Source organism: Myotis daubentonii, chromosome 1 (assembly GCF_963259705.1).
Source record: "Myotis daubentonii chromosome 1, mMyoDau2.1, whole genome shotgun sequence".
NCBI lineage: Eukaryota > Metazoa > Chordata > Mammalia > Chiroptera > Vespertilionidae > Myotis > Myotis daubentonii.
The window spans coordinates 173818503-173839429 of record NC_081840.1 but is presented as its reverse complement, the minus strand read 5'-3'; the positions used below and the strand labels follow the sequence as shown (position 1 = coordinate 173839429).

The window sequence follows — 20927 nt, the reverse complement described above, 5'->3', positions numbered from 1 at the left end:
TGAGTCTGGGTCCCTAAAGACTCGCCTGTATCTGGAGCTCAGAGTCTGCGACTCCCTCCCGATTGAAAACAACAACCGCGCCCTCCGCCGCCAGCCCGCTCAGCGCACTCCGCACCTCAGAATTTGACTTCAGCACTGCGCCTCCTCTGAGTGTCCGTGTGCGTTTCTCTTTCCTCCTAGTTGTAGGACTTCCACTCAGCCAGCGTTCCTGTGGTTCTGGGTGATGTCCCTTCCGTGTTTTAGTTTCACTTTTGAAGTAGTTGTTCAAAGCAGCAAACTCCGGCGTTAACCTATGCCGCCATCTTGGTTCTCTCCAATCCTTTCCCTTTTCTATCTCTGGGTCCCTATTCCCAGATTCAACAATGATTTTCAACACTTTTTAGATGGCTTCCAAAATTGTCTTCATATACAAAGATATCTGCATCCTAATCCCCAGAACCTATGAATATGTTACCTTACATGATAAAAGGGACTTTGTAGATGTGATGAAGTTAAGGCTCTTAAGATGGGGACATTGTCCTGGGTTGTCTGGGTGGGCTCAGTAATGAAACCTCAAGGGTCCTTATAAGAGGGAGACAGGAGGATTAGAGTTAGTAGTAAGAAATGTAATGATAGAAGCAAGAGGTTGGAGTGATATAAGGAAGGGGTAATGAGCCAAAGAATGCAGGAGGCCTTTAGAAGGTAAAAAAAGGCAAGCAAGTGAATTCTCCCTCCAACATTTCCAGGAGGAATCAGCTTAGATAGGTTGATTTTGGATTTCTGGCCTCTAGAACCATATTGTCTGTGTTGCTTTAAGCCACTAGGTTTGTGATAATTTGTTATAGCAGCAATAGGAAACTAATACAGACTTTTATTTTTTCATGGAACCCTGTTCTTTTTTTTTTTTTTTTATGTACAGAGTACTTTCTCACCTTTCTGAGAATATGATCTTTTTTTTTTTAATCCTCCCCTGAGGATATTTTTTCTATTGATTTCCAAGGAGAATGGAAGGGAGAGTGGAGGGGGGAAAGAGAGAGAGAAACATCTATGTGAGAGAGACACATTGTTTGCTTCCTGCCCGGGTCCCTACCGGAGCCTGAGAACTTGCAACAGAGGTATGTGCCCTTGACCAGGAATCAAACCCGGGACCCTTTAGTCTGCAGGCTGACACTCTAGCCACTGAGCAAACTGGCCAGGACTGATTTTTTTTTTTTTAATCTTCACTGGAGGACATGACTAGAGAGAGGAAGGGGGCAGGGAGAGAAAGAGGGAGAGAGAGAGAAAGAGAAACATCTATGTGAGAGAGAAACTCCAAAGGTTGCTTCCCATATGTGCCCTGACCAGGGATGGAACCTGCAACCCGGGTATGTGCCCTGACTGGGAGTCAAACCCAAATGCTTTTGGTGCACAGGACTATGCTCACCAACTGAGTCACTCTGGCCAGATGAGAATATGATTTATTAAAATAAATTAGGTTACCTCTTATTCTGTGTGTTGCCTCTGATGTTTGGGGGTCCTCTTTTTTGGTTTGTTTTTCTTATTCCATTGTATTATTATCTTTGGATAGCTATTTATATTTCAGTGAAACCCTAAAAGGCTGCGAGGAAGCATTGACTAAGTGAGCAGATTTATCCCTAGGAAAACTTTATATATGGTGATGGGGACATAAGACCATTTCACTAAAGACTCCTTGTTTCTGTTGCTATTGCTTCATAATAAATTACCATAAAGTTCTATGGTTTAAAATAATTATTTTATTTTGAATAAAGTATGTTTATGGGTCAGGAATTCAGGATAGGCTCAGCTGGGCAGTTCTCAAGTATCTTATGCATTTGGAGTCAGATGTAGTCATAACTTGGCTCATCTGGGCTGGAGTCTAAACTAGCTCATTCGCTTGGCTGGCAGTTGAGGTTGGTTGTTGGCTAGGTGTTCAGATGGACTGTCAACCGGATCACCTACATGTGGCCTTTAAAACATGGCAATGTCAGGCCATCAAACTTCTTACATTGTGATTGGCTCCCTCTAGATTTGAGCAAACATCCCAAGAGAACTAGGCGGATGCCTCTTGCTCTTTTCTGGCCAGTCTTCAGAAGTCACACCGTGTTATTCCTCTTCACTCCCCAGGTTGAAGAGGTCACTTGGCCACCCACATTCAGAGGACTGGATGGATAGACCCATATTCAATTGGAGGAGTATACAGATTTTGGAACTTTTGTTCCATTGATCTGTTGTCTATCTTGATGTCAACATTGTAGCTTTATAACAAATCTTGAAATCAGATGGCGCTAGCCCCCTAAATGTGTTCTTATTTTTCAAAATTGAGCTATTGTAGGTCCTTTGCATTTTTATATGAATTTTAGAATCAGTTTGCAACTTCTTAAAAAAGAAAAAAGAAGCCTGCTGATTGCATTGAAACTATAGGCCAACTGAGCACCACCAAGTCTTCCGATTCATTAATTTAGGTTCTCTTTAATTTCACTCTGCAATGCTTATAGTTTTTAGTGTCCAGGTCTTTCACATCTTGATTGATTTATCTTTAAGTGTTTCACATTTTTAATGCTATTGATTTCAATTTCCAATTGTTCATTACCAGTATATAGAAATGCAACTGACTTTTGTGTATCGAGCTTGTACCCTACAACCTTGCTAAAATTATTTGTTATTCCTAGTAGCTTTTTTTTTGTAAGTTTCATACAGTCATGTCATTTATGAATAAAGATAGCTTAATTTTTCCTTTCAAGCTGGATGCCTTTTATTTATCTTCCTTGCCCAATTGCACTGGCTAAAACCCCAGTATAACGTTAAATAAAAATGGCGAGAGTGGAAAGTTTTTACTTATTTCTGAGGTTAAAGGGAAAGCATTCTGTCTTTTTACCATTAGTGTATAATATCAGCTATAAGTTATTATAGATGTCCTTTACCAGGTTGAGAAATTTATATAATTTCTGAATCTGTTGCATATCATTGGTTGTTAATTATCTATAGTTCTTTGGTTTTTAGTTTTAGTTGTTCATATAGTATATATATTTTTAACTTACTGCAGTCTATCTTCAAATGATATTATATCACTTCATGTATAGTATAAGAACATTTCAAGAGTTTATTTCCATTTCCTTCTTCCCCACCTTTGCACTTATTGTTGTAACATATTTTACTTTATATAATCTCCAAAAAGTCAGGAAAAGCAAAAAAATAAAAAACAGGAGAAAAAAATAACAAAACTATATATAAAAATTTTTCTTCTCTCAGTTGATGAAAAAAATTTTTTAAAAATCAGGGATGAATGTTTGGTTTTGTCAAATGGTTTTATTGCATCTATTGAGATTATTGTATGGTTTTTGTTTTCCAGTTTTTTATATGGTGATTTATATTGAATGATTTCAAAAATTAAAACATTACATTCCTGAGATAAGTCTCATTTAGTCATAATGTATTATACCTTTTTTTCCCCACTATACTCCCCCATTCAATCTTGGCTGCCACAATCAGACAGACAGAAAGTGCAAGGACCCTTTTTTCTTTCATCTGCACTGTTGTATTATACTTTTAATACATTGTTGTATTTGATTTGCTAAAATTTTTGTTTTAAAAATCTTAACTAAATTGTATGACAGTATTGTTCATATTTTCTATACGTTTACTGGTTTTCTGTCTACTGTTCTATCAATAATTGAGAGGCATACTAAAATCTACAACAATAATTCTGGATTTTTTAAGTGTATCTTTTCAGTTCTATTTGATGCTTCATGTGTATTGAAATTCCGTTATTAGATACATAAGCGTTTAGGGTTGTTATGTGATCTTGATGAATTAACCCCATTACCCATAGGAAATGACCATTTTGTCTCTGATATTATTTTCTGCTTTTAAATTTGCTTTCTCTGATATTAATATACTCACTCCAACTTTCTTTTGATTAGTGTTGGTATAGAATATCTTTTCCCATACTTTTATTTTTTAATTAATTGTGTCTTTATATTTGAAGTGGGTTTCTTATTTATATCATAACTGGATCTTGTTTTTAATTCAATCTGACCATCTCTGTCTTTTAATTGGGTTACTTAGATAATTTCCATTTAAACTATCTAATAATAGATAAACATGGTAATTGACCATACCTCTGCTATGCCTCCCATTGGCTAATCAGCATGATATGCAAATTAACCCAACCAAGATGGCGGCCAGCAGCTACACAGCTGAAGCGAGCAGGAGGCTTGCTTACTCCAGTGATGGAGGAAGCCAAGGTTCCCCGCCTGTTGTGGCCCAGCTCTGAGCTCCAAAAGCAACAAAGTTTCAATTATAGAGGCTACACAAACCCCAGATACCTGCTTTCAGCCGGCTGTGGCCACAGAGCTGGAGCGAGCAGGAGCCTCTCAGCTCCAGTGACAGCAACAAAGTTTCAATTATAGAAGGTAAATAAATCCCAGAATAAAAAAGAAAAAGAAAAAAAGGAGAAGCTGGGAGCTTCAGTCACCGGCCAGCCTGAAAACAGCCCTCAGCCCCTCACCCAGACTGGCCAGGCACCCTAGTGGGGACCCCCACCCTGAAGGGGGTGTGACCAGCCTGCAAACAGCCATCAGCCCCTCACCCAGGCTGGCCAGGCACCCAAGTGGGACCCCCACCCTGATTCGGGACACCCTTCAGGGCAAACCAGCCGGCCCCCACCCGTGCACCAGGCCTCTATCCTATATAGTAAAAGGGTAATATGCAAACTGACCCTAACAGCAGAAGGACTGGGAATGACTGGTCACTATGATACACACTGACCATCAGGGGACAGACGCTCAATGTAAGAGCTGCCCTCTGGTGGTCAGTGCGCTCCCACATGGGGGAGCTCTGCTCAGCCACAAGCCAGGCTGATGGCTGCCAGTACAGCGGTGGTGGTGGTGGGAGCCTCTTCTGCCTCCTCAGCAGTGCTAAGGATGTCCGACTGCAGCTTAGGTCTGCTCCCCGCTGGCAAGTGGACATCCCTCAAGGGCTGCCAGGCTGCCAGAGGGATGTCTGATTGCCAGCTTAGGCCCAATCCCCCAGGAAGCAGGCCTAAGCCAACAGGTGGTCATCGCCCGAGGGGTCCCAGACTGCGAGAGGGCACAGGCCAGGCTGAGGGACCCCCACCCTCGAGTGCACAAATTTCTGTGCACCGGGCCTCTAGTATCTTATCTAATAATAGAGAAACATGGTAATTAACTGTAACTTTGCTACCCTTCCCATTGGCTAATCAGGGCGATATGTAAATTAACTGCCAACCAAGATGGCGGCCGGCAGCCAGGCAGCTGAAGCGAACAGGAGGTTTGCTTGCTCCAGTGATGGAGGAAGCCCAGGTTCCCCGCCTGCCACTGCTGGCCTCTGAGCTTGCACTCTAAGAAACAATGTTGCAATTATAGAAGCTAAACAATCCCCAGAAACCTGCTTTTAGCCATCAGAGCTGAAGCGAGCAGGATCACAACAGTGTTACAATTATAGAACCCAAACAAACCCAGATCCCTGCTTTCAGCAGCCGAGGTCTCAGAGCTGGAGCCGAGCCTCAGAGCTAAAGCTGGTTCTCAGCTCCAGTGACAGCCATAGAAGGTAAATAAATCCCAGAATTAAAAATAAAGAAAAAAAGGAGAGGTTGGGAGCTTCAGTCACTCGCCAGCCTGAAAACAGCCCTCAGCCCCTCACCCAGACTGGCCAGGCACCCCAGTGGGGACCCCCACCCTGAAGGGTGTGTGACCAGCTGCAAACAGCCATCATCCCCTCATCCAGGCTGGCCAGGCACCCAAGCGGGACCCCCACCCTGATCCGGGATACCCTTCAGGGCAAACCAGCCAGCCCCCACCAGTGCACCAGGCCTCTATTCTATATAGTAAAAGGGTAATATGCAAACTGACCCTAACAGCAGAAGGACTGGGAATGACTGGTCACTATGACACACACTGACCATCAGGGGGCAGACTCTTAATGCAGGAGCTGCCCTCTGGTGGTCAGGTCACTCTCACATGGGAGGAGCTCTGTTCAGCCACAAGCCAGGATGATGGCTGCCAGTACAGTGGTGGTGGTGGTGGGAGCCTCTCCTGCCTCCTCAGCAGCGCTAAGGATGTCCGACTGAAGTTTAGGCCTGCTCCCCGCTGGCAAGTGGACATCCCTCGAGGGCTGCCGGGCTGCCAGAGGGATGTCTGATTGCCATCTTAGGCCCAATCCCCCGGGGAGCGGGCCTAAGCCAGCAGGTGGTCATCTCCTGAGGGGCACAGGCTGGGCTGAAGGACCCCCTCCCCCCTGAGTGCACAAATTTTTGTGCACCGGCCCTTTAGTATATATATATATATATATATATATATATATATATATATATATATATATATAACACTATTTTTGTCTTCTCTTTTTTATTTTTATTTTATTTTATTTTTTTTTAAATATATTTTATTGATTTTCCACAGAGAGGAAGGGAGAGAGACAGAGAGTCAGAAACATCGATGAGAGAGAAACATCGATCAGCCGCCCCCTGCACACCCCCCAACGGGGATGTGCCCGCAACCCAGGTACATGCCCTTGACCGGAATCGAACCTGGGACCCTTCAGTCCGCAGGCCGACGCTCTATCCACTGAGCCAAACCGGTCTCGGCTCTTTTTTATTTTTTTGCTTTTCCTGGCTTTTTGGAGATTATATGATTTCTGAATCTGTTGCATATCATTGATTGTTAATTATATATAGTTCTTTGGTTTTTAGTTTTAGTTGTTCATATGGTATACATATTTTTATCTTACTGCAGTCTATCTTCAAATGATATTATATCACTTCATGTATAGTATAAGAACATTTCAAGGGTTTACTTCCATTTCCTTCTTCCCTACCTTTGCATTTATTATTGTAACATATTTTACTTTCGCATATGTTCTAAACCACATGCTACATTGCGATTAGTTTTGTTTAATTACAGATTTTATAGTAAAAAATTTAAAAGAAAGACATTACATGTTTAACTATGAATTTACCATTTTTAATACTCTTTATTTCTTTGTATAGATTTATATTTCTATCTGGTATCATTTTCTTTCTGACCAAAGTATTTCTTTTTTTTTAAAAAAAAAAGTAGTTTTTTTTATTGATTTCAGAGAGAGAAAGGGAGAGGGAGAAAGGGATAGAAACATCAATGATGAGAGAGAATTTTTGATCAGCTGCCTCCTGCACACTCCCTACTGGGGACTGAGCGCACACCTGGGCATGTGCCCTGATTGGGATTCAAACCTATGACCTCTTGGTGCATGGCTTGATGCTCAACCACTGAACCACACTGGCCAGGCCCAAAGAACATCCTTTATCATTACCTGTAATATGGGGCCTGTGGCTAATGAAATCATTTGGCTTTTGTATGTCTGAAAACTGTGTTGCCTTCATTTTTGAAAGATATTTTGGTAGCTATGATATCTTAAGTTGACATTTTTTTCTTTCACTACCTGAAGATTTTGCTGTACTCTCTTCTCACTTGCATTGTTTCTGATGAAAATATGATGTCATCTATACATTTGTTCCTCTGTATGTAATGAGCCTTTCCCTCTGGTTGGTCGGATCCTCTCTTTACCACAGGTTTGAAGAAGTTTGACTATAATGTGCCTTGATATCCTTTTCTTCATGCTTCTTGGGCTTGGGTTTTGTTGAGCTCCTTGGTGCTTTCTTCAGAGAGAGGTGCTGATGTCAAAAACTCTTATAGATAAAATGAAAAAAGTTCTAAAATAAATGATGCTTCAAAATGATTAACTTTATTAAATAACTACAAGTTCACTCCGGAATTGTGTTTTAAAATTGTGTTATCATTTGGATGACGATCACATAAACCTGCTGCTCCATATAGAAATCTATGGGGAAGCAGGGGAACAGTTTGCAACAGTGTGTTTTAGTTAAAAGGTGAATTACAGAAGGATTTTTAAGAAGCAGTAGCCAGATTTGTGGAGTGTTTTGAAAAAGAAGGCTGCAGTAATTAGCTACTTAGCAGGCATTTTTGCATTAGATGAACCAGTTGAGCAAGTATCCACAAGACAATGGAGAAAGTAGTTTAACTTCAAGTGACAAGATTCTTCAATTTCTAAGAATATGAGCCTTTGGAAAAAATACATTGCAACAGGAAGTCTTGAAACGTTCCCACTGTTGCCTGGGCTTGAGAGGAAAGAAGGATATTCGTAAGACTTCAGCTTTATAGAAACTACTTGGCAGATCCACAGAACAAAACAGAATATATTTCTCTTTCTCTCAACACAAGGGTGAGAGACCCGCTCTCTGAATCTTCCTCTGAGCCTGAGAACCTGACTGAGAGGAGAACAGATTCTGTGAGTTGCAGTCTGATCATGCAGCTAAGATTGCTTTATGGGTCCTGCCCCTAGACAAGTTGTGGATTTCTGTGAAGGAAGAGTATCTTGCCATTTAAAGGAAAGCAGCAAACATTTCACTGCAGTTTTCCACTCATTACAAATGTGAGCAAGCTTTGACTTGTTTAACAATCATCATGAGAAAAAGGGTGAAAATTATCTCATTTTGGTTGAAAATGAAATCCATTTGTCTTTATCTCAAGCTTGATCCAGAATTAGGTAACTGTGCAGTAGAAAAACAAGCACAAGTTTCAAGCTATTTTATTCTTTTTAAAAAACTTTTATTAATAAAACGGAAAACTAAAGTCAGACAACTGCTTTGTTTTTGCATCTGATCTGACTATATGCCAGAGAAGTGATTCTTTATGAGGAGGTAGGAGAGAACTGTCAATATACCAGTTCCATTAAAAATGGCATACTGGAATATCTAATAAAGTTAGGTAATTGAAATAAAAAAGAGAACAAATTAAATATTAAAAATAAGAAGAATCTATCCCTCAAATATCAGGGACCTCCTTTACTAGTCTTCAATGTAGCTTATTTGCAATCAAGATCAATCATATTGCCCTCGCTGGTTTGGCTCAGTGGATAGAGCATCGGCCTGTGGACTGAAGGGTCCTGGGTTCAATTCTGTTCAAGGGCATATGCTGGGGCTGTGGGCTTAATCCCCAGTGGGGGGCATGCAGGGGGCAGCCAGTCAATGATTCTCTCTTATCATTGATGTTTCTATCTCTCTCTCCCTCTCCCTTTCTCTCTGAAATCAATAAAAATATTTTTTTTAAAAGAAGAGATCAATCATATTGCACAACCCCAAAAGGAAAAAACTGAGGGAAGTCATGGATAATTTTCACAGCTTCATTGTAAAGTCCAAGATCAAAAGGATGGTTATCTTCTTTAAACTGGACATAAGATGAGCTGTTATTCTTCCAACTACTTCCACGATTCTAGAGATTTCTTCATCAAAAGGCTCCATCAACTCAATGGTTGCACTTTTTCATTCTCCATCTGAAAGAATAAACATTTTTCCAGCAGATGAATCCTTTCCAGCCTCCCTATGAAGCAGACAGGCCGGTCGATGGCCTGAGTTAGCATGCTGGTGTTGATGTGTGATTTGGGCAACTCCATCACCTCTACCATCATTGCAGATGGAGATTGGCTGCTGGCGGGAAACCAGTGGCGGAGTGAAAAACCAAGTTATTTTATTCTTCATTTCTAGTTTCAAAAATAAAAAAATGTACACATAAATCCTATATAATAAAAGGATAAAATGCAAATTGACCCTAATGGCGGAACGACCGGGAATGACCAGTCACTATGATGCACACTGCCTACCAGGGGCAGATGCTAACGCAGGAGCTGCTCCCTGGTGGTGAGAGAGCTCCCACAGGGTGAACTCTGCTCAGCCACAAGCTGGGCTGATGGCTGAGAGCACAGTGGTCATGATAGCAGCCTCTCCCACCTTCTTGGCAGCACTAAGGATGTCCAACTGACGGCTTAGACCTGATCCTCCAGGGAGTGGGCCTACGCTGGCAGGAGGACATCCCCTGAGGGCTCCTGGGCTGCCAGAGAGATGTCTGACTGCCAGCTTAGGCCTGATCCCCTGGGGAGTGGGCCTAAACCGGCAGAAGGACATACCCTGAGGGGTCCCAGACTGTGAAAGGGCACAGGCTGGGCTGAGGGACCTCCCCCCTCCCCCCAAGTGCATGAATTTTCATGTACCAGGCCTCTAGTAGGTATATAAGAGAATTTTAAAAGCCACATTTAAAAAAAGGAAAAAGGCAAGTCTTGTCATTCTCCTCCTTTTTTTTTTTTTTTTAAAAAAAATATATTTGTATTGACTTCAGAGAGGAAGGGAGAGGGAGAGAGAGGCAGAAGCATCAATGATGAGAGAGAATCATTGATTGGCTGCCTCCTGCATGCCCCACACTTAGGATAGAGCCTGCAATCTGGGCATGTGCTCTGACCAGAAATCACACTGTGACCTCCTGGTTCATAGGTTGTTGCTCCACCACTGAGCCACGCCACCTGGGCAAAAGCCAGAATTTATGCATAATAACTTCATAATTGCTAGGCCTATAGGACTATATTTGAGTCTGATCATGTTACCCAGGAAAAAAGCACTTTTTCAAAGCTTTGTATTAAAATCTATCTTAAGATATATTTTTATTCATCCTCTTTTGGCTTATGGTTTAGTAGATTTACTAATTGCATTGCCAATAATTTTCATGTTGTAAATATGCCATCCATACCTTTGTTCCTCTGTATGTAGTGAGCCTTTACATCAATTTAGAAATTTTATTTAAATTAAATCAACAAAGCCTACCTCAAGAAAAATTAAATCGCATAAATTTAACAGAAATTTTTAAGGTTTGCCACATATATTCATAATTTATGAGATTATATATGTTACATATTTATAATATACTAGGGGCCTGGTGCACGAAATTCGTGCACTGGGTGTGTGTGGGGGGGAGTGTCCCTCAGCCCAGCCTGCCCCCTCTCACATACTGGGAGCCCTCAGGCGTTGACCCCCATCACCCTCCAATCACAGGATTGGCCCCTTGCCCAGGCCTGACGCCTCTGGCCTAGGCGTCTGGCCCGGGATTGCGGGGACCCGCAGCTGCAGCGGCCCCGTGATCGTGGGCTTCGCTTTAGGCCCAGGCAAGGGGCCCCTAGCTCCTGGGACTGCCAGCTTCGACCGTGCCCAGCTCCCATCGCTGGCTCCACCCCTACTTCCTGCTATCACTGGCCAGGGCGGAAAAGGCGCCTGATTCTCCGATCATGGCTGGGGGGCAGGGCAAAGGCGGCCCCAGGGCCGCCTTTGCCCTGCCCCCCAGCTCTTAGCTTCCCCCTGGGTTTCCGATCACTGTCAGTGGCAGGGGGCTTCTTCCTGCTTTCCCTTTCGCCTCCCTGCATTGTGCCTACATATGCAAATTAACCGCCATCTTGTTGGCAGTTAACTGCCAATCTTAGTTGGCAGTTAACTGCCAATCTTGGCAGTTAATTTGCATATAGCCCTGATTAGCCAATGAAAAGGGTATCGTCGTACGCCAATTACCATTTTTCTCTTTTATTAGTGTTGATGAAAGGGGAAGTAAGATACTGATTTTAAGAAAGGTAAGCTAAGCCTAACTTCTTTTTTTTTTTTTTCCAAGAGAGTTGGAATAAGAAGTCATTTTAGTTTTAAATAAGGGGGAAAAACCCACAGATCTTACATTATTAACTACTTGTGAAGTCGACATTTATTATGGACGTTTAGGTCTTGGATGTGGTGGCCATGAGAATGTGCCTCGCAGACCTCCAACCACAGGGAACTTAATTGAGCAAACACCCCGGCTGCTGTGCTCTGAACGGATCACCGTGTTGGTGCTAAGGCCGCTCTTCCCACAACGTGCTCCCCGCTGGTGACTGAGTGCAGCAGGTATACTGAGGCAAGCCCACACGGGGTGTCAGCAAACCCCTCTGTTGGCCAATTTTGGTTCAAAGACTCTGACAGCCTTGCTGACCTCTCCTAGGACATAAGGGAATCTAGACCACTTCCACCCAACTTCCCTTCTTCTCTCCTTGACACAGGGTCATCTGTGCTTCATGGTCTGATGGCTCTCCCAGTCTCCCCAGTCTCCTTGCCCATTATCTCTCAAAGGTGTTTCTGTAATAAAATCCTTGCTTGTTTAAACCCGTGTTGGTGTCTTGGAGGACTTGGACTTACACATCAGATATGATTTAAAAATCAAATAGGAAATACAAATTTAAAAAGGCTAAATTTTCTCTGCCTACCCTACCAACTTAGTGACTGTTGGTGTCTTTTGTGGGGAGAGAGAGCCATACAAAAAGACTAGGCCAATAAGTTTGTAAAAAAAAATAATAATAATTGTAATAGTAAATGGAAATATTGTAAAATGGGGTTGGAGCTGCCATCCCAGAGAAATCACCTTGCACATTTAATGCCTCCAACCTTTGGAATGTTAAAGCAGGGCGAGATAACCTTTGGACTGAGTCTAAAGCAACACTGTGTCCCAAAGAACTGTTTGCACGGAGAACAAGGAAGCAGATATTATGGCTGCAGGACTGCTGATTACCAGACTAAAAAATAAAAACATTGATTAGGATTAGTATCACTATGTTAGCTTATCTGCACCAATAGAAAGGCCTTCCTTCTACTGATGTCATTGTTCCCCTTCCCTGTCTCCTACTTGGAACACTGTTTGGGTTTCTGCCTGTGTCAGGGCTTCCTGAATAGCTACTCTTTTTTTTTTTTTTTTAACTAAAATAAATGCTTGTTGCCTCTCACTTTGGCCTTTTACTTATAGGTAAACAAGTTATTCATACTATTCACAGAAAAAGATCATTCCTACTTCTGTGACGATTATTGACAACTGTCATTGCATTATATCTATAGTTTGCCAATCACATTAACATTTTGTAATTTGTAGGTATAAGAATATTTATGTGGGGGTTCCCCGAGACTTGAAAATTATTTCAAAACTTCCTCCAGGGTAAAAAGCTTGCAAACGAGTGTGCTAGACTACTTCCGAAGGGCTTCAGCTCAACTCATTTCACTTCTTGATCCTCTGGGTGTTGTATTTTGTGTTGAAACAGAAATATTCTGCTCCCACTTTGCAGCTAAAAGTAGCTGAGTCTTATTCTTGCCAACACAGAAGCCCATTCTAAAAGCTATTTCCTGTCTGTTTCCATCTACCTCCCCCTTTATATGATTCACGGGATCTCTGGTAGAGTCTAGCTGTCCTGCAGAGTTAAAAGGCTACGTTATAATCCTAGAGGGATTATCAATTTTTACAAAGTCATCAAGACAACATTTGTGTATAGGATAATATAGGACTACTGCTCACAGATTTAGAAAATTAAAAAAAAGAATATTTGGGTTTTAAACCCGGGGAAAAGTCATCCTTGCTATAACTGGCACTCAAGATCAGGACCAGGGAGGAGCAAAGCATAGTATTTAAGAACATTCTGCACTGGAGTAAATCTGCCTGATCACTGACTTACTGTATGGAGTTTGGCAAGCCACATTATCCCTCTTTTACTTATCTATGAAAATAGAAATAATAATACCTGCTTAGAAGAATTAAATGCAAGTGCTCACTACTGTGCCTGACGCAGGGTTATCACTCAATAACGTGTAGTTCTAATCACTAGGAAAGATGAGTTGAGGTGATTTTCATCTCAGTGCTATTATATAAAGTCATTTTGCATCTTGCATTGAGATCACGTTCTTTTTAGGAAATTAATTTGCATTGCTAGCAAAGAAATACAGGAAAATAGGAAAAAAAAATCAAGTTGCTGAAGCTACCACAGTTTAGCATGCACATTTTTTTTTGTTATTTATTTATGTATTTTTATTAAAACATTGGGGTGTCATTCTATATAATAAAAGGCTAATATGCAAATTGTCTCCTTGACCAGGAGTTCGGCTGGGAGTTTGACCAGGGGGTGGGACCAGCCAGCCAACCACCCGTGGCCTCTCCCCTCGGCTGGTCCCACCCACCGATTGGGCTGGCAGGACCCCACCCGTGCACGAATTCATGCACTGGGCCTCTAGTTGGTTAATAAAATTATATAGGTTTCACTTCTAGGATATATCATCTGTATATTGCATTGTGTGCTCACCATCCAAAGTCAAATTTCCTTCCATCACCCTATACTCTCTTCCTCTACCCTTCACCACCCCGTGGCCCCCTTCCGCTATGGTAACCACCATGCTGTTGCCTGTGTTGGAGAGCACGTACATTGTCATTTAATGCCCCTTCTTGAAGTCCCTCATCTCACAGCAGCTCTCCATGTGCCCTTAACCTTGAGCTTCTGCATTCCTCTTCTCCAGAGAATAAGTGCTAGAGGGGAGAGAAGGGGAGATTGTGGGAGGGATCAGGAGTAGCTGCTTCCTTGCCTGGGTGGGAGAGGAGCCCTGGCCACCCAAACATTGTGTTAATATATTTTTTTATTAATTTCAGAGAGGAAGGGAGAGGGAGAGAGAGATAGAAACATCAAGGATGAGAGAGAATCACTGACTGGCTACCTCCTGCACGCCCCCCACTGGGGATCAAACCCGAAACCTGGGCATGTGCTCTGACTGGGAATTGAACCCTGACCTCCTGGTTCATAGGTTGACGCTCAGCCACTGAGCCACACCAGCAGGGCAACACCCAAACGTTTTGGATACAATCTTTCAGCCAGTCCCCCATTTTCAGATCCTGCCCTTCTGAAGTAGTTGGTGCCTCTGCTGCAGAGCCTCCACATACACAGGGTATTTTGAGTCACATCATTCAAAAAATAACACTTAAAATGAGGTAATATATTGCATAATGCTTTGATTAATTCAGTTTCTTTACCTCATTTAATCCTTACAATAATTCAATAACATAGACATTGTTATTATCCTAATTTTACTGATGAGTAAATTAGGGATTAAAGGGGCTGAGTAACTTTTTCAGGTTTTGTAGCGTCAGGACAGGACTTGGTAATTTTTTTCACCTCTGTACTCTGAGGCAGGGGTGTGGAGGGGATCACTGCTTATATAACTCAAATGCTTAACAGAATATGATCACAATGGCCAACCATTAAATAGCTCTGCATTGCTTCTAAAATAAGTTCATAACTTTTAGAATACACAAAATGTTAGGGGCCACAGGGGAAGAACTGGAAAGAATATTTTGTATTTGCTGCTGACTCATCCAAAATAGATGATTATGATGACAGTCAACAAGTTTTCTGGACACCTAGGTAAAAATGTTTGTCAAAACATGTCTGGCCTAACATTTGGTGATGGAAGATGATTTGACTTTGAGTGGTGGGCACACAGTGCAATGTACAGATTTTATAACATAGAAATCCACACCTGAAACCTGGGTGATCCTATTAACCAATGTCACCTAATAAACTTAATCACAAAAATATCTGGACTCAAGGATCACACTGGTCTAATATTGCTGTTTACTCGACAGAGACTTAGAGAAATGGTTCTTAGAACTTTGAAAAATAGTGCCTAGTTTTTTTTTTTTTAAATATGTCTTTATTGATTTCAGAGAAAGGAAAAAAGAGGGATAGAAACATCAATGATGAGAGAGAATCATCTATTGGCCGCCTTCTGCAAGCCCCCAACTGGGGATCAAGCCCATAACACAGACATGTTCTCTGACAGGGTATCGAACCATGACCTCCTAGTTCATAGGTCAACGCTCAACCACTGAGCCACAAAAGCCAGGCAATAGTGCCCAGTTTTATTTCAACTTTATAATGTCACAGATTTATCCACGCTAATGAAAATCTTTTTGTATCCTGGCAATCTATAATAATAAAAGCATAATATGCTAATTAGACTGGACAACCTTCCGGACGAAGCCAGGGCTGCGAGGATAGCTCAGGTCCTGGGTGCCTGCTGGCAGCTGGAGGGAAGCCTGGGTCCTGGGTGCCAGAGGGAAGCTGGTGCTGGCAGCTGGGGGAAGGAAGGCCCACTCTTGCATGAATTTCCTACATCAGGCCTCTAGTCCTATATAATAAAAGGCTAATATGCAAATCAACCAAACGGCGGAATGACCAGTCACTATGACTTGCACTGACCACCAGATGCTCAATGCAGGAGCTGCCCCCTGGTGGTCAGTGCACTCCCACAGGGGGAGGCCTCTCAGCCAGAAGCCGGACTCATAGCTGGCAAGCGCAGCGGCAGTTGTGAGACCTCTCCTGCCTCTGTGGCAGCAGTAAGGATGTCCAATTGCCGGCTTAGGCCCAATCCCCAGGGGAGCAGACCTAAGCTGTCAGTCAGACATCCCCTGATGCTCCTGGGCTGCGAGAGGGCACAGGCTGGGCTGGGTTACCGCCCCCCGCCCCCGCAGTGCACAAATTTCATGCACTGGGCCTCTAGTCTATTATAAGACTACTTATCCAAAAATGCTAAATCTACCAATTATAGTTATATAATTATAATTGTATTTCTCACTTTAGAAAAATATTCCCCCTCCTACTACCCCCTCTGATCCAACATTACTTTAGGATTTATTTCAGTTTATATTTTTAGACTACGTCTGCTACCAGCTAGAGAAAAATGAAAGACTCAAAATCTCAAATGATGTCTGGACTACCTATTCTATCTTATGAACACATTTGTATATGCTGACTTTTATTTCTAGTCGGCAGAAAACTCTTTTATGAACAAAGGCATCATTTATCGAAAAAAATATTTTATCTACATAAAGGCTTACATAATAAGCCTTTAATGTGATTACCTCATGTCTTCAACATTAATGAAATATAAAGTTGTTTCCTGATATAAAACAAAATGGTATTTGTTTGGGATTAAATAATGAAGCTATTTCACTCAGGAAATTACTAACTGACTTACCTGGAAATGTATTCATGTTACAATACATTTTATAATACTTTCTTAAGAGATCTACAGGTTTAAAACAGTCAGCAATGCAATAATAAAATACTTATAATGAGATATAAAAATATGCAGAGTACAATATTAAGTGTTTCCTTTAAAATATAATTCATTGCTTCTTGGCCTTTTGGCTATGATCAGTGTAGAATATAATTCAGGAAGCACTTGTAGGTTTAAAATATGGCTTCTCTAAAAATTATTATGTGCATTCAGCTAGAAAAATATTATGACCATCTTCATGAGGTTGACATGTTCCAGTTTCTAAAAATAATCTCTGCCAACAACGTCCTGCCTTCAAAGTCAATGCTCATTGAGAGGTTTCTCTCTGTGCCTGTGGCGTGGATCCTGATGCAAAACTTAACTGTCCTCCATCCTGGACATTCCCTTTTAAACTTGATCTTAGCCAACAGGCCAAGAAGCGAGGGCCATTACTTTTTAAACATGAATTACGGTGGCTTATAAAGCATGTCTGAACTAACAGTAATAGTATTACTGTGGAAAGTAATATACCATTTACCACAGAAACAACAATGAATTTAAAAGATTAGTACAATAAAATTTAACCCAAGTTTGTCTTAAATTACAACACAGCAGTTTGGCAGTGCATCAGTGTGCAAAACACAGGAACCAGACATAAACTGCTGATTACAAGGAGAAGACGTGCGATTCAGCACATCGGGGACTCTCAGTTCCAGTCGCGGTTACAACCTTTGAGCACACTGGCTAAAAATTGACTTTAACATGATCAGCGTGAAGGCTTTTTATAACTTAACATATTTTTGTTCAGTTTGAAAATAATGGCCCGATCAAAAATGTTAAACAAGCTAAAAGCTCAACAGAGTTGTAATTGCAATTTTAAGATAGGATACATTTTTTTAAAGCATTGAGGCTATAATGATACACCCATTTTTAAGACCACTTAAAAGGAATATTTAAATCAATAAACAGTAAGTTTGTATGTTAAAAGTATATAGCCACTTAAAAAATAATTTTATTTTACCAAGAGTACTAGATAGAAAATTTTGGCCAAGAGAACTGCGTTCTCTAGGATAATAAAAATCTTGTAGAAACAAAATCCACTTTGCATTTTTAGGAAACACATTTCTTCATCATTATAACATATACATGCTGTTTTTTCTAATTGAAAAATATAGTTTATATTTATAGTTAGAGATTCTATGAAAATTAGATATCAAATAACCTATATTAACATACCAATAACTTGATGGTCTGTTTCTTAGGTGTTTGACATCCATATTTCTATTTAACATCCTTTATAAGAATTATCTTTTAATGTCTTCAATATAAAAAAGCTGGTCAGACATTTTCTTAATAAGATTTGCTCAAAGAACCATAAGGAATGGAATCTATTACTAAATGTACCAATCTAGCCTTAAAAAAGCACAACTTTTTTTTCAGTCCTTCAACTTTTTCTATTTCACGTTTTTTAATCTTTGATATGCACAAAAGACTATTTTTTGTTAGTTTTGTTTTTTGTTGTTGTTAATCCCCACCCAAGGATAGTTTTTCCATTGATTTTTAGAGAGAGTGGAAGGGAGAAAGGGAGGAAGGGAGGGAGGGAGGGAGGAAGGAAGGACAGAAAGAGAGAGAGAGAGAGAGAGAGAGAGAGAGAGAGAGAGAGAGAGAGATGAGAGAGACATGTCAATTGGTTGCCTCCCACACAAGTCCTGACCCGAGCCAGGGCCTGAACCTGCAACCCAGGTATGTGCCCTTGACCAATAATTGAACCTGTGACCCTTCAGTGCACAGAAGGACACTCTAACCATTTAGCTCACCGGCCCAGCAAGACTATTTGTTTTTCAGTCACTTCATGGCTTCATGGCGATATGTCTTCTTTCACTATTAAAGTGTAAATGCAGTGACCATTCATAGTGATCAACAAACAGCACAGCTTTTGCAGCCAGACTCCCTGCTGTTCAAATCCTAGTTTTGTCACTTAATAGTTGTATGGTTTTGATCAAGTTACTTAATCTCTTTGTGCCTCAGTTTTCCCAACTATAAAATGGGGATGATAATAACTTTTACTTTGCAGAGTTATGGAAGGGATTACATGTATTAATACAGGTCAGACATTTAGATAGTATCTGGAAACTAGTAAAATCTAAAAAAAAAATTCAAGCTATTATGAATATGAATATTTATTCCTACAACATTTTATTGCCAAGATACTGACTCAGCCAGCTGAGCAAAAATCCATCTTAATCAGTATTTCTAAATTTCCTGATGTTCCGGTTAGCTGTATCTTGTTTATGTAAGTGTTGACAGCCCTGTCTGACATTTCTTTCACTTCCTGGTCCCTGACAAAACTTTGCAAGGGGAGATATATTGTTATGAGCTGCATTCTGTTCCCCCAAAAAGATGCATTGAATTTCTAACCCCCGTTCCTCCATATCTCAGAGCATTACCTTATTTGGAAATAGGATCTCTAGGATTTAATGAGGTTACGATGAGTTCATGATAGTGGACCCTGATCCAATATGACTTATAAAAAGGAGAGATTTGGGGCACAGAAACAAGAAGGAAGAAGATTTGAAGATGGCCATTTGACTGGATTGATGCATCTATAAGCCAAGAGTTAAGGAAAGATTCTGGCCCTGGAAATTCATAGCTGATTTCCACCTTCTAGCTTCCAGGACAGTGAGACAATAAACTTTCATTGGTTTGAGACACCCGAGATTTTGGTACTTTGTTAGATAAGCCCTAGGAAATGCATACAGCATCATATAGATTTATCCACTTTCTGATTACTGTTTCTGGCATCAAACTAAAAACTGAGGAGGCAACAGATGAATCATTTCTCCCTCCTTTTTTTTTTTTTTTTTTTTTTTTTTTGAATATCATACACTGTGGACTTGAAGAAATGAATGCTTAATTTCTAGGTGTGAATGAATGGATAAAATTATTTTTAGTCAGTGAATGAAAAAGTAGCTGATAGAAGACTTACCAAGGTCACAACAAGGTGTTTGGGCCTAATTCGCGCCCCCCCCCCCCCCCCCGCATTCTATATCTTCTTACTAATATACTTTTCAAGGGCTGTATATGTTAATATCTTTTTTTTAACCACCACTCCTATTTCTAAAATGATGTATTTTTATATTCTGATAGATGAATGCACCTATAAATTAAGCTGTCTTTAGCTCCGTAAGTGCCCACCCCAGTCATAGATACACACAATGGTGGTTTTAGCCTGGAATTAACAGGTCAGGTCATTCAACTGCTTTATTTTCTCAGAGGAGGAAACTGAGAGGTCAAGAGAAGTGACTTAGATTTTCAATGGACAGTCTCACGGTTGTACTTATTACAGCCTTCCTTTCTACATCACATCATCAGGGATTTAAAACACAATTTAACTCACACTTAAAATATCAGCTTTTCTGGATCTTTTTTATGTCCTTTGCATAGCTAGCAGCATAGTGGCCTGCTAAAGAGTAAGTGATAAGTGTTCATTGGGAAGGATGCTTATTTCCCAATTACCTTGACTGTGGTTGTACATATGACTTACCCTTCTTGCTATCGGCATAACATTTTGCACCCAGTGCACATGAAGCCTATACTGTTTTCCAAGGCGGAAGCCTTCACTAGGGTGGCTAAGGCAGATGGGATATTTTTAAATGAGACATCAAGTGGAGACTGGCCCTGGGTTTCAGAGGCACATAGACATTTTTAGTACGACCTCATTTCCTACCATAGCTGACTTTGGAAGTTCAGGGTGAGGAGGTCATGAGAAAGATCAACAAACCAAAATAAAGGAGAGTCTAAGAAAAACCACCAAGATTTTAAAAAAGAGAAAAGGCATAACTTCTTTAATAAATGACTTTGTCTAGAGTTATTAGCTTGCAAATTCTCCCTGGTAATTAATAGTTTAATTAATATCTATTTATCTACAGTAATTAAAGAGGGCTCTTCAAATAAATATTATTAAACTAGAGGCCCAGTGCATGAGTTTCGTGCACTGGGGGAAGAGGGGGCCCCTCAGCCTGGCCTGTGCCCTCTCACAGTCTGGGGCCCCTCAGGGGATGTCTGTATGCTGGCTTAGGCCTGATCCCTCCAGTCTGTGGCTCTTGCAGTCTGGGACCCCTTGCTCCTTACAGCCCGCCTGCAGAGGAGGCAGGAGAGGTTCCCACCACCGCCGCTGCACTTGCCAGCCATGAGCCTGACTTCTGGCTGAGCGGCGCTCCCCCCCGTGGGA

The 20927-nt window shown here is 41.2% G+C and overlaps 1 pseudogene; it reads right to left on the bottom strand.

Moving 5' to 3' along the window:
- Positions 1 to 9035: 9035 nt before the first annotated feature.
- Positions 9036 to 9865, bottom strand: LOC132227123 (replication protein A 14 kDa subunit-like; annotated as a pseudogene).
- Positions 9866 to 20927: the final 11062 nt, after the last annotated feature.